The sequence below is a fragment of the Schistocerca americana genome, chromosome X (assembly GCF_021461395.2).
Source record: "Schistocerca americana isolate TAMUIC-IGC-003095 chromosome X, iqSchAmer2.1, whole genome shotgun sequence".
In the NCBI taxonomy this organism is placed as follows: Eukaryota; Metazoa; Arthropoda; class Insecta; order Orthoptera; family Acrididae; genus Schistocerca; species Schistocerca americana.
This window is the reverse complement of record NC_060130.1, coordinates 452,500,047-452,514,969: the sequence shown is the minus strand read 5'-3', so window position 1 is coordinate 452,514,969 and position 14,923 is coordinate 452,500,047.

The following is a 14,923-nucleotide window of genomic DNA, read 5'->3' as shown; positions in this document are numbered from 1 at the left end:
AACTCTTCACTGAGACATCGTCTTGAGATTATCCCACTTCTGGGGATAAAAACAACCGCTGCCCTTTAGTGGCAGAGTGTAGTTTTTGATACAGGTCAGGCACTCACTCAACTGGAAGGATGGCCACATATTTTAGCGGCGTGAAGTCAGTAATGTCAAAAATTTTATTTTGTGATCTTAAACTATTTGATATAAATTGCAATAGCTACAGAATACATTTAACAGCACGATCTTTTGACTGCAGGTAATATACGGGCAGATGTAATAATACACAGAAGTTAGGCAATGAAACGTTGAATTGCAAAACTATCATATCGGTGGATCGGCGAGAAACTAAAAAAATCACGCTGCTTGTCAAAAAAAAGCTGAAGCACCCAGTAGAGTAGAAGGAAACGAAATGAAACGTCACGGACTGAGAGGGTATGACGTAGGCAGTATGAGCCCACTTATAAGTTTGAAGTTGCATCCCCTCTCTTCTGGATGCATGCACTGACTGGTTTGGGGAGGTGTCAAAAAGCCGCTGTATCCTCTCCTGAAGCAATCTGGACCACAACCGTTGTAACTAGTCCGTGATATTCTGGAACAGACACTGGGGCGGAGCAGATATCCGTGCTGTTCCCACAGAGGTTCTGTTTGGTACAGATCTCGGAATCTTGATGGCCACTGGAGTACTTCAACATCATTCAGACAGTAAATTTGAGACACGTGCAATATATGGACTGGCGTTGTCCTGTTCAGAAAGGCGTCACGGTACTGTCGCATGAGAAATAACAAATGAGGACGTAAGATGTCCGTGACGCACCATTGCGGGTCCAGATTTCCGTCAGTCATTACCAGAAGTCATACCCGATGCCTCCTAACACCATGGTGCCATGAGTAACAACATCACTGCACGTCTCGAAAACACTGGAAGAATGGGATGTCTCTCCATGTCGTCGCCATACTCGCCGACATGCTCGCCGACGATGGTCATCCCTGGTACTGCAGGACCACAATACATTGCTGTAGAAAATATGAAGACATTCGTCAGTAGTCCGTGCTCCCCGAACCCGGCACCATTCCAGACGCAGTTTTTTGTGTTGTTGTGTTAACGTCATGGCAATAGAATTTTGCAGGGACTCCTTTACTTGTTCTCGGATAGCACGCGCAAATGTAAAAGGATTACGATGTACAGTACATTCGTCGCATTTGGTCAATTGGAAGTGTGACGAAGAGTTTCGTGCCCTCACGTTTCCTTTCAACACTGGGCCACTGTCACACCTAATTGCCACAAAAATCTGGATATTGCACGTTTCGACCATACAGTCAAATGGAGATTGTGATGTAATCAAGGCTACTGCATACTAGGAACCCCTAGATACCTTTGAGTGCCGATCATTTCATTTAGCAATTCGATGACTTTATGTAAACTGATTTCTACGTAAGCAATATACAGGGTGAGCACAATGTCTTGCCCAGATTATAACAATTTATTACAGAAAACCGTTTAACATAATAATCTGCATTTGATGCCCTTACTTAGGTTAGTGTCACTATTTTTTTTTAGACCACTTACGTTAGTAAACCTCAACGTGTGCTCCCTTAGTAGTTCGGAGAATGTCAAGGCGGTATTCCAGTTCGCGCCACGTGTTTCGTAACATATCCTACCCTTCAGTTCGTCGACGTCAGCAACTGGTGTGACGTGGACTCTGTCTTTGATATAGCCCAAGAAAAAAAAAAGTCAAGGGCCGTAATGTCTGGGGAGGGGAGTAATGTCCGGATCGGTGGATTGGTAGGAACGGTCCAACACCCTGGCCAACCTGCTCGCCAGACATTACGCCCCTTGACTTTTTTTCTGGGGCTATATCAAGGACAGAGTCTTCGTCACACCAGTAGCTGACGTCGACGAACTGAAGGCTAGGATGCAAGCTGCTGTGGGTACTGTGACAGAACACATGTTACGAAACACGTGGCGGGAACTGAAATACCACCTCGACATTCTCCGAGCTGCCAAGGGAGCACACGTTGAGTTTTACTAACGTAAGTGGTCTTTAAAAAAAAAGCTAGTAACATTAACCTACGTAAAGCCATCGAATGTAAATTATTATGTCAAACGGTTATTCTGATATAAATTTTTATGATCAGGGTAAGACTTTGTGCTCATCCTGTACTTTATGAACTACTCCTTTCAATTTGAATAGAACAATTTTGAAGTTAATTAACAAGAAACATAGCTGCAGAAATTTAACGACTATAGAGCCATTTATAATACTGTTTTATCTAAGTTTTGTTATATTTATGTAAAAAATACACTTAAGGGCAATTTAAATACTTCCGTTGCCAGCAATGTACGTGATTAGATTCTTCGCTTACTATTGTAATCCCTCCTATCTGTCTCGCTTAGTATGAAGAGACATTGTGAAGTCAGGTAAGACTGTGCAGCTAAAGAGGGTATTTTGACTGTCGTAGTTCATGTGAGCAGACGAACATTATATTACTGCGTATGTTGAATGCTTATTATGGACCAGTTATTTGTGTGTCTCAAGATGAAGAAGCTAAATATGAATGAACTTTTATTATTTAGTTGTTTAAGTTATGCGACTTAACTTCTGAGGTCATAAGTCCCATAGAACTTAGAACTACTTAAACCTAACTAACCTAAAGATATCACGCACATCCATGCCTGAGGCAGGATTCGAACGTGCGACCGTAGAGGTTGCGCAGCTCCAGACTGTAGCGCCTAGAACCGCTCGGCCACTCCGGCCGGCTATTACGCATGATGTGTGTGGTTTGAAGGGGGTGGTGGTAGGGGATGGGGTAGGAGGACGGACATTTTTCAATTCATAAAGAAGTTTTTATGTTGAAACTGTATCATATATACGCAGAAAAGGAATAATAAAAATATTTTTCGTTGCTACAATAAAATACGCTGATCTCTAAATGGGCAGCAGGTACACACTCACAAAAAAGTAAATATAAACTGTAAATTAACTCGTTCCATGTCATCACGTCATGAAGAGCAAATGATGTATGGAAAATCTGAGTAAGAGTAGTCCGCGATACTTGACCAACGCGTTCTCTTAATCTGGTCTTTTCGTGATTTAAAACGCTTTAAATGGTTCAAATGGCTCTGAGCACTAGGGGACTTAACATCTGTCATCAGTCCCCTAGAACTTAGAACTACTTAAACCTAACTAACCTAAGGACATCACATACATCCATGCCCCAGGCAGGATTCGAACCTGCGACCGTAGCGGTCACGCTGTTCCAGACTGAAACAGCTGGCAACGTTTCAGATATTCCCTCACTTTATTACCAAGAATCCTGAGTAACCAAACATGTATTACTCTGTTTCACTGCCACTGATTGTTCTACAAACATTTTCGAACGAAATGGAAAAATTGTGATCAGTAGCTGTCTCGATGTTTATGACCAGAGCTATTGTCTTTATCTACAAAAATCCTGAAATCAGTCCACGTAAGAGGGAAATGAAAAGATGCTATTTAAATCTTAGCTAAAATGGAGTTGATAAAGGAGGATAGTACGCACGCATATCTGATATTCTGTTATTGTTTCGGGAAGTATGTTCTACAACAGCTTCTTGGGAGCGTTTTAATCACTGCAGAGGCGGGCATAGTGGCCTATTAAGCAGGCCGGTGGGCAAACCTGTGTGCCGCCACATCGTTTCTCTGTCCAGTAACCATGTTCCACGAGCTTCGCCTCCAGATGGCCAAGAGCGTCTTAGTGCAGAGAACTCCACATACACGAGAGAGTAGTAAATACGTCGAGAGGACTTAACGACCTCACGGCGGACGATCTGTAAAACACATAACTGCGACAGCGGAGTCGCCATTAGGACACCGAGTGGAAGGTTGACGCCACTGTGTTACTTAATTCAGGTCTTCTGTATAAATGGACAGGCGCTAATGAACGGGAACTGGGCGTGCCTCGAGAGCGCAGCAAACACCGCCGTGTGTGTGGTCCGCCGCGCGCCGCCAGCCGCCGCTGCGAATTAACGATGGCGCCTCTCCCACTGCCACTATCACTGGCACAAAGATGAAAAAAAAAAAATTTCTATGCTTTCAACATCCTTCCACTCAAAAGGTAGACGGAAACGACATCACTGAATTATAACATGGTTGCTATTGTTGTTTACAACAACTGGAATCTTCACTACGTAACAACAGATGAAAATTAATGGTTTAACGGGTTGTCGATCTCAAGTACACTGGATAAGAGCAGGTTAGGAAATTGGTCACTGGACTTTCAATGGACGTGGAATACACCTGAAGCAGTTTATGGAAACAGCGAATGACCTGAATCAGGATCAAGTGTACGTGACACGAACGCTGCTCCTCATAAATACTAATCCTGCGTCTACATCACTACTCGATCGCTCGACAACAGTTTAGTTATAAGTTTGAAATGTACTGGAAAACTGACAAGGCTACACATTGAACTATATAAAAACATTAAGCCCCTTGCAGAAATGGTGCGATGTCAATCTAATGTCGTAGATGAGCGAGTCACTGGCGACATAATGATTGTAGCTGCAGTGATCTGTGTTGGCTAAGAGCGGCCTCGAGAATCAATTAGTATTGCCACCATGCACCTGCGTTATCACGCCTGGTAGGGTAATGGGCGTGCGGAGCACCAGACGGTTAGTGAATACTGTCAAGGGACACGACAATATCGCGCACGCATGTGCGACAACTCTAACAGCATTTGACAGATTTTGACAGTTCCCTCACCATGGGGCTGCACGTGGTTAGCAGGTCGAATCCTGCAAATCTCAGGCACGTACGCATTTGGATGTAAAAGCAAACTTTAGTCGGACTGCTTAACGAGAAGAAACGCACGCTCGTCGTCACGATACCGAGAGACCAAGCCAGACCATAACACTGAAGGACTGCTGTGTTATATTTTAGGAACATCGTAACCCCATATTGCATTTCAGGTGCACGTAACATCTTCACGTCTGTGCCTGCTACCCGTACGCAAGCTATGGACTCATTACAACACACCATGTATTCCTGCACTACTGATAGCAGAACAGCAGCTGAGAGCATAAAACATCGCCGTCCCATGGAAAGGTTGCCGGCAACACCATAACACAGACGGCTTCGTAGTGCTTCCGCATTCGAGAAGCATAGACTGCTGACAAATGGTGTTGCATCTTTCTCAACGATGACTCTTATTCTCTACTACCTCGGATGACAATCGTCTACGAATATGTTCGCCCCTTGGAGACACAACACATTCTGCCATCGTTTTCGAGGGTCGTACCAGTGTATGGAGCCATGAAGTATAGCTTGCAGCCCCGAATCTACGATATTTCCAAAATGGGGGAAAACTTGATAGTGGCTCCTCCCTTCCCTCCCCTCCCCTCGAGCGTTTCAGATAAGACGTCAAAAAGTTTAATAACTCGATTTTCAAAAATGTGTTCATTTTGAAGGGCAGATTTTTCGGAAGAGTTTGATAAGTAAAACATCTATGTTCGAGGAAATGTAAGACATACTATTTCGTTTCAAGTGTGCCACAGTGCTGTGCCACGCCTCTTCGCATAGCATTCTCCTATCGCATGTCAATGTATTTCGCTCTGTGGAATTCAAACGTGTATATTTTGTAATGGAAGCCATCAAACCTATATTCTGGATAGTGGAAATCAAAATATCCTGTGGTGCCTCTTCTGCTCCCAGTCGGCCGGTTTGGCATCCTACCCCCTTAAAAAAAACACACATTTAATTCTGGGTAGGATTATATGTGACCTGGAGAATAAGAACTCTTAAGAAAATTAGCACTCCTTTTTGCCTGCTAGCTAATAACTCTCTTTTGTGTGACATAAAATTAAATATGAAGACATAAAACCAGCAAAGACAAGAAACAAACAAGAGAATGCACATTTCTTCAACCCTTAGGTCCCTGCATTTTTTTCTCTCTACATAGCTTTACATAGTAGCATGCTTTCCTTTCTGCCAAAGAATCTATTACTTCATCAATGTCCATCAAACGTTTTGCTATGTGAAAACTCAAAATGTCATTGTCTAATACTGAAAAAGCTGTTAATACGAATAGCACCCAAGACAGGTGTGGATTCTGGATTTAATGACGTCTATTTGGTCACTGTCTGCTAGATAAAACGAAACAGACCTTTCCAGTTTGCCAGCAATTGTAATACACGACAAATACCAGAGACTATTTTGGCACAAATCGTCATTTTTAAGTACCTACTTACATAAGTAACACAACAGAATATAATTCGCGAAATACCAATATCAAATACCTATTTGGCCTACTACAAGCAAAAAGTTTTATGTTAGGAAATAGTTTCACACTTCATTCACATGCTCCAGTTTCTCAAGCTTGAGATCGAAAGTAGTAGAAAGAAATTTTCATATGAATTTGGAATCGTTATATTCTTCCATATAATTTGTGTGATGTACCCGTCTCTTCTCCTTCCTTGTTCTAACAAACGATCTTGTCATCACTAATTCTGTAGCTATTACTGCCATTGTCAAAACTTATTCTCCAGTTAACTTCGCTAACTCTGCCAGAATCATCGGTTCAGCTTTCCCGCGTTTATTCTCCGGTTAGGTGTTATTATAGGTTCGTACAACGAGTTTTTCGCGCTATTCCGAGAACTGAACAAGCGGCTGCTAACCGGGGACTGTACAACTGGTCCTTAGCAGTTTAGCCATCTGGCAAAATATTTCTGTTAAAATTTCATTTTCTTGGATACGCTGAGATGATAATATCTAGTCCTTTTAACCTGTTATTCCTGTTAGTCGTTTATTTCCACTCTGGAAGTCTCAATCTGTGGATTCCTCTAACAATTACAACAAGGCTGATCATTCGCACACCCAATCAACCACATAAACAAACGCGATTGGCATTCACCGGTTCGGGTTTATTCGGCTCCTTTTGCATGCATTCAAAAATCAACATATGATTCGTTCAGAAATCAACTTATAATTTGTTCAAAAACCAACTGGGATGCGTTTCAAAATCATATGATTAATCGATAGACCAACATACGCTGGATGCTAAGGGCTTTGTGAAACAGGTTTTTTTCTTCAAGAATATGAATTTGGTGCCCCCTGAAAAATTGCCGTTCCGGGCAGATACCCCGGTTTGACCTCCTCCCATCCCCACCCTATATTCGGGGTTGATAACTTCAAGCAATCTATGGTAATGGTACGAGTAACATGTGACACAACGTTACGACACGATTATACTGGGTCTTCACCTGTTACCCATCTACATCCACATACATACTCCGCAAGCCACTGTGTGGTGTGTGGCGGAGAGTACCTTGCACCACTAATAAATAGTCATTTCCTTCCCTGATACACTCATAAACAGAGCAAGGGGAAAACGCCTGCCTTTAATGCCTCCGTACTAGCCCTAATATCTCTTGTCTTCGTCCTCTTTACGCGAAATGTATGTTAGTGGCAGTAGAAGCTTCCTATAGTAAGCCTCAGATGAGGGTTCTTTATAAATTTTTTCAATATTCAATATTGTTCCTCGAAAAGAACGTTACCTTCCCTCTAGGGATTCCCATTTGAGTTCCCGAAGCATTTCCGTAATAGCGGTGTGCTAATCGAACCTACCAGTAACAGATATAGCAGCTCGCCGCTGAACAACTTCGATACCTTCCTGTAATTCGACGTGGTGGGGATCCCAAACACACGAACAGCCTTCAAGAATGAGTCACACTGGTGTTGTATTCGCGATTTCCTTTACAAATGGACCACACTTTTCTAGTTTTCTCCAAAGAAACCAAAGTCTATCATTTGCCTCCCCTACTACAATCCATGCATGCTCGTTCCATTTTATATCGCTTTGCAACGTTACGTATAGATATTTAATCAGCGTGGTTGTGTCGTACAGCACACTACTAGTGCTGTATTCGAACACTACAGGTTTGGGTTTTCCTACTCAAACTTACATTTTTCTGCAGTTAGAGCTAGCTGCCACTAATCACACCAACTACAAGTAATCTTGTACCTTCCTACAGTCACTCTACGACGACGCCTTCACATACACCTTAGCATCATCAGCAAAAAGCCGCAGACTGCTGCGCACCCTGCCCGTCAGACCATTTACGAATATGTTACACAGAAAAACATCCTATCACAGTTCCCTGGGGCACTCCCATCACGAAACCGAGTGCTGGAACCATCTTTCATAGGGACTATACCTCTTCACATAGTAGCTATTGCTGTGAACTGAATGCATGACGATTATATTTCTCATTTGTCTAGCTAGGTCCACATATCAGAACAGTTGTGTTACCAGCATTAACGTCAGCTCCACATCGCTATTAATCTCCTGGATATGGAGCGTAGGTTACATCATTTGTTGGACACATGCTTCAGGGTATCAGCAGAAGATACACCAGATGTGTGACACCCGTAACTACACAAGTAGTTTGTCGGTCCCTGCTCGACCAGTCGCATCATCGTACTGCCAGCTTTGTTGTAAGCCACATAACGTCTAAATACATGAAGTTTCGTTTCATTTACTTCTAATTATCTTTCTTTCCAAGGCAGTATATGACTGTCTACAGCGCTCAGGGAGATTTCCACTGTTCTTCGCCGACGATTTGTCGAAGTTCCTGATACAGCTTGGCCAAAAGAAGTGTTGCACTTTGACAATGGCTTGGAGATTACGTGGGCACTGTGGTAAAACAAGAAAAATACGATATGTCCTTTTACCGATCGGATTAATCTCCGCCTACAGAAGAAACAAAATAAAAATGGTTCAAATGGCTCTGAGCACTATGCGACTTAACGTCTGAGGTCATCAGTCGCCTAGAACTTAGAACTAATTAAACCTAACTAACCTAAGGACATCACACACATCCATGCCCGAGGCAGGATTCGAACCTGCGACCGTAGCGGTCGCTCGGCTCCAGACTGTAGCGCCTAGAACCTCACGGCAAGAAACAAAATAACTTGGTTATAAAGCCTGTAAGCATACGTCGCCTCAAGTTGTTCCAAACTCCGTCATTTTATATGCCGCCATTTTATTGGTTTGTTAGAGTCATTCTGTTGTAGTTTTCTTTTCATGAAAGAAGCAAGTTAATAAGATTTTAAAAATAAGTAATCCCACCGCTTATGAAATTCCCATTAAAAGAGAGAGTATTCCTGACGGAGTGTGAAACATGAATTTCTGACTGCAACGTGTATTTTAAACTGCTGTCGACGCAGTGCAACCATCAACCTTACCAAAGCTACGCAGCTTTGAACGGACTCAGTCTTCACAGGAATTCTTGGCTATAGCATTTTGGGACCGAAGAGTATAGACGGAATTTTTAGAGCATCGATCATCCACACAATCTGAGATGTACTCCCAGACTCATTTGAAACTGGGACATGATATTCACAAGTCATGGAGTTAAAAGCTGAAATCTGGAGCGGTCTTGGTTCAAGACAAGTCCCGCCCACGTTTTATCACGCACACTGGTATAATCCCTTTATAACGTTCAATTCGGTACGGACTGAAACTCAATTAAAAGCTAAATCTCTCCTCATTGTGTTATGGAGTGAGAGATTGAGGCACAGTTGTAGTTATCCGTCGGCTGGATGGAGACGTTAGGCTCGGTAGCTTCTTGGCTCAGTGACTCACACGATATGGGTACACATCCACCACATCATAACAAGTCGGAGGAAGGTAACGACAAATCACAGCCACGAAGACCTTCCCCTGTACGGCAATGCATGGCTCTCAAATCCTCTCTCCCCATCCCCACCCCCAGCGCCACCACCTAACGTTCATATTCTGACTAAGACTCTTAACATCTGGCAACATTCGGTACGTTTACATAGCGTAGGTTATTGAGTAGCCACTTTCGGGACAAAAAGTTGGATCACGTGATAATCAAAACCGACCGATCTTGTGCGGCATTTTGCTGTGGCCGCACATCATGTTGGACTGCTTCCATGTTCACATCTCAGACAATAGAATATCTTGAGCATCAAAATCGAATCGCTTGAAAATGCTTCATTATATTTATTATTTTACTTCAGTACAGTCTCCACCACCAACTCCTTTCGGTTCTACACTGCGCTTCTTTGAGTAAAAGGACGTATGTGGTCGAAAAGAATGAACAAGAAGGCAACAGAGATCCTGTAGTTGATGCAACCAAAACGCAGGGCTCAAAGGGTTTGTGGGAGCAGTGGTTAAAATTCTAAAGTTATCCACCTGCATACTTCAATATCACATAGTGCAGTCTTATTAGATGCAGAAAACTGTGTTCCGAAAAAGGAAACCTCATGACAGGAAGGTCTTTATAGCACAAGTCGTCGAAATGGACCAGAAAATCAACTATCCTACGCTAACGGAGACCAAGAAAAAGCAACAGTCCAGGCCATCTCATCTGAATGGCAATTCGTCTCCCTAAATTAGATAACACACCCGGCAGCTGCCCATAATGTCGTCTCTAGCAGCTATGATCATGGTCCCACCCTGGTTGGAACCGAGGCAATGTGCTGTCTATAACAAACTTATTGTAGACAAGACATTAAAAACGAGAGAAATGCAAGAGGGAAAGAAAGAAGAGAAACTATTCGAAGCTCATAGTCTATTGAAACGCTCTTATGGTCCAATGTTCGATGACTGCTTGCGAGCTGTGTGTATCAAAACATTATTTTTAAGCTCCTCCGTGTTACGTGTACTCTGTCTTTGTGTGGTCAACATTTAATGAACTTTAGAAGTGAAAATATACCAAATGTATCGGGAGATCATTGAATTAAAGCTCGTGTCTGAAGTCTGTCCTCGACCGACTCGAGCCATAGTCTTGCTGCTACAGTTCCAAAATAAGTCAAATGGCACCCGACTCAATGCCAGTAGTAGTTATACGTATGTATTACAGCTTTAGTCGCAATTTGCAAGTGCAGGGAATTCAGTATGTACATTTTACCATCGATTTTACGCACGACATACTAGCCTAGAAAACATATGATAGAGGAGCTCGGAAACACGCAGACACGCTTAACATTGGTCATGTTTGGTAGAGCTATAATTTACATCGCCAAACTGCATGACCCATCCTAAATATTCAATTCTTTAACGTTAGCCACCAAAGATCTCCGTGTTACGCAGTGTCTCAGCTCAGCGTCTCGAACACTCCCTACACGTGAATGAGGGACTGAAACAAGAAAATAGAGAGGCTCATTTGTTATTATTCCCATTGTGTCGAAATTACTTTCAGTGCAGCATTTCCTTGGAAGTTATATATCCACAGGGCGTATTTGCTCCACACGAACGTAAGCTGCGTGTAGTGTAGTAACTGTAACACAGCATCATCATTACTACGCCAAAGTGATACCGACCAGCAGGATTAATGAGCGAATTGTTACAATCCAATAGCTGTAATCTGATGGACAGGTGTTCAGCTCACCACCCATGATGTATTTTTACCATGGTTTCCCTAAAAAAATTTCCGTCGATATTTTAGAATGTTCCTTCCAAAAGGCCAGATTGATTCCTTCCCAGCTATTGTCTAATTCAACCTTGTGCCCCGTTCATTTTTTCAACATGCTCCATTACAATATTTGTAATACTACATGTTTGGATACCGAGATACACAAAGAGTAAGTCTAATTATGACGAGTTACAATAGCATGGATGAAAATTATTCGCAATAGAAAAATTATGCGAGGTTTACAGGTAGAACATGACAAAAATGCGTTGTGACTCTTGTCTCTTCACTTTTTGTTTGAAATAGCAAATAACTTACGTAGAAAAATGAAGCTAAATTAGACTGAAATTCAAGCGTGCCTGAGTCTCAATGGAGAGACGAGCGACTATGTAATTATTTTCTTTTTGAAGCCAGTGGTTTTGAGTTACGCACATGCATACCGTTCTACTTATCTTAAAGAAGCAACGTTAGGGCTACTAGTTTTTGTTAGATTGACAATTACTTCGCGTGAAGATTTTGGTGTGTCCGAACATGTGTAGTTCTAATAGTTGTGTTGTTATGTCTGTAACTAGGGAACATTAATTGTTACACTTGTTATACAACAAAAATATTTTAGCGCATGTCATTCATGGCACTATTACCAAAAGGTCCTGAAAAACTGAAAAACTATGCCAGTGTTCTGTTTCCTAAACGACCGGCACACGTTGCTCCCGATCACCGCTGAGTTTTCTGAATTTTCTTATAAGTACATTATTTCATACTTCTGTTAAAAAATTAAACATTAGGTGTATCACAGTTCTAGTATAAAGCGGAACGTGTGTTGACTTTTCTACAATGACAGCAAAGCCTTACAGTCGAACAGTAAAAATAACGTGAACAGAACGAAAATATGTGATCAAACTTTGTAGAAATCTCCAACAGTAAAAATAGAACGAAAGAGATGAGTTAATACCTGGATGAAAAATGTAGTGCCGCGCGGGATTAGCCGAGCGGTCTTGGGCGCAGCAGTCATGGACCGTGCGGCTGTTCCCGGCGGAGGTTCAAGTCCTCCCTCGATCCTGGGTGTGTGTGTCTGTCCTTAGGATAATTTAGGTTAAGTAGTGTGTAAGCTTAGGGACTGACGACCTTAGCAGTTAAGTCCAATAAGATTTCACACACATTTGAACATTTTTTTTTGAAAAATGTAGTGGACTTGTCACAACGATCAAGTTAACCTTTGGGGACGACGTAAAAAGGTGACTGTTACCCAAGGTAAAAATCAAGCACGAAATAAAGAGCTGAACAAAAGAGATATAATACCATAATGAGGCTATTCCGCCATGACAATGAAACCAGCTGAACTCTCGGACAGACAGTTACGCGAAATACTTTTGATCACGTTTTCTGAAAATGCTTTTGAGCAGCTAGCACGGCAGCCCACACGCAATGGCAATATCTTAGCCCTCGTAGCTACAAATAGGCCGGACATTATCGACAATGTCAGTATAGAAACGGGGATTAGCGATCATGACGTTATTATAGCAACTATGAGTACGAAAGTTAATAAATTAGTCAAGAAGGCTAGGAGAGTGTTTCTGGTAGATCGAGCAGAGAAGCAGTTATTAACATCTTACTTAGACAATGAATTGGCATCTCTTAGCACCAGTAAGGTGAATGTAGAGGAATTATGGGTTAGGTCCAAGCAAATTGTAAATCGTGGTCTGGAGAGTCACGAGCCTAGTAAGTGAATAAAGGATGGAAAAGACCCACCATGGTTTAATAACGAAATTCGTAAGATGCTGAGGAAGTAGAGGCTGTTGCACTCTAGGTTCAAAAGGGGACGCACAAACGATGACAAGCGAAGGTTAGTAGAGATTCGTGCGTCTGTGAAAAGACCTATGCGCGAAGCATACAACTACCACCGTCACGCCTTACTGAAGATCTGGCAGAGAAACCGAGAAAATTCTGGTCGTATGTAAAATTGCTAAGTGTGTCTAAGGTATCCATTCAGTCCTTTATTGACCAACCAGGTGTGGCAGTCAAAGACAGCAAAACGAAATCTGAAGTTTTAAATTTCACTTTCCAGAAACCGTTCGCAAAGGCGAAAAGTACAAACATACCGTCATTTGACCATCGGACAGGCTCCCGTATGGATGACATAGAAATACGCATACCTGGCGTAGAGAAGCAACTGAAACATTTGAAAGCAAATAAGTCAACAGGTCCAGATGGAATTCCAGTTCGATTTTACAAAGAGTACTCTACGGCATTGGCCCCATACGAAAGTTAATAAATCAGTCAAGAAGGCTAGGAGAGTGTTTCTGGTAGATAGAGCAGATAAGCAGTTATTAACATCTCACTTAGACAATGAATTGGCATCTCTTAGCACCAGTAAGGTGCTAAGGTATCCATTCAGTCCTTTATTGACCAACCTGGTGTGGCAGTCAAAGACAGCAAAACGAAATCTGAAGTTTTAAATTTCACTTTCAAGAAACCGTTCGCAAAGGAGAAAAGTACAAACATACCGTCATTTGACCATCGGACAGGCTCCCGAATGGATAATAATAATCTCTCGCCCAGCACAAAGTCCCAAGCGACTGAAAAAAGCGCAGGTGACTCCAATATATAAGAAAGGTGAAAGAAGGGACCCGCAAAATTGCTGACCAATATCCCTAACTTCTGTTTGCTGCAGAATCCTTGAACGCACTCTCACTTCGAGTATAAGAAACTTTCCTCAGGCTAAGAAGCTTATGTCCACGTATCAGTATGGTTTTAGAAAGCATCGTTCGTGAGAAACTCAGCTTGCCCTTTTCTCACATGATATATTGAGAACTATGGATGAAGGGCAACAGGAAGATTCCATATTTCTAGATTTCTGGAAAGCATTTGACACGGTGTCCCACTGCAGAATGTTAACGAAGGTACGAGCATGTGGAATACGTTCACAGGTAAGTGAGTGGCTCGAAGACTTCTCAAAAACCTAATATGTTGTCGTCGACAGCGAGTGTTCATCAGAGAAAGTGTATTGTCAGGAGTGCGCCACTGAAGGTTCGATGTTGTTAGCATCGCTGTTGCTCTCCGTATACATAAATGATTTGGTGGACAGGGTGGGCAGCAGTCTGCGGTTGTTTGCTGATGCAGTGGTGTACGGAAAGGTGTCGAAGTAAGAAGATACAAGATGACTTAAGAGAAATTTCCAGTTGGTGTGATGAATGGCAGCGAGCCCTAAATGGGAAAACTTTAAGTTAATGCGGATGAGTAGGAAGAACAAACCTGTAATGTTAGGATACAGTATTACTAGTGTCCAGCTTGACACAGTCAAGTTGCTGGTGCGATCTATTCTTGGGTACTGCTCAAGAGTCTGGGATATGTACCAGGTCGAACTGAAGGAAGTCATCGAAGCCATTCAGAGGAGGGTTGCTAGATTTGTTACCGGTAGGTTCGAACAAAACGTAAGTGTTACGAAGATACTTCGGAAGCTCAAATGGGAATCCACGGAGGGAAGGTGGCGTTCTTTCAAGGAAAAACTACTGAGAAAAT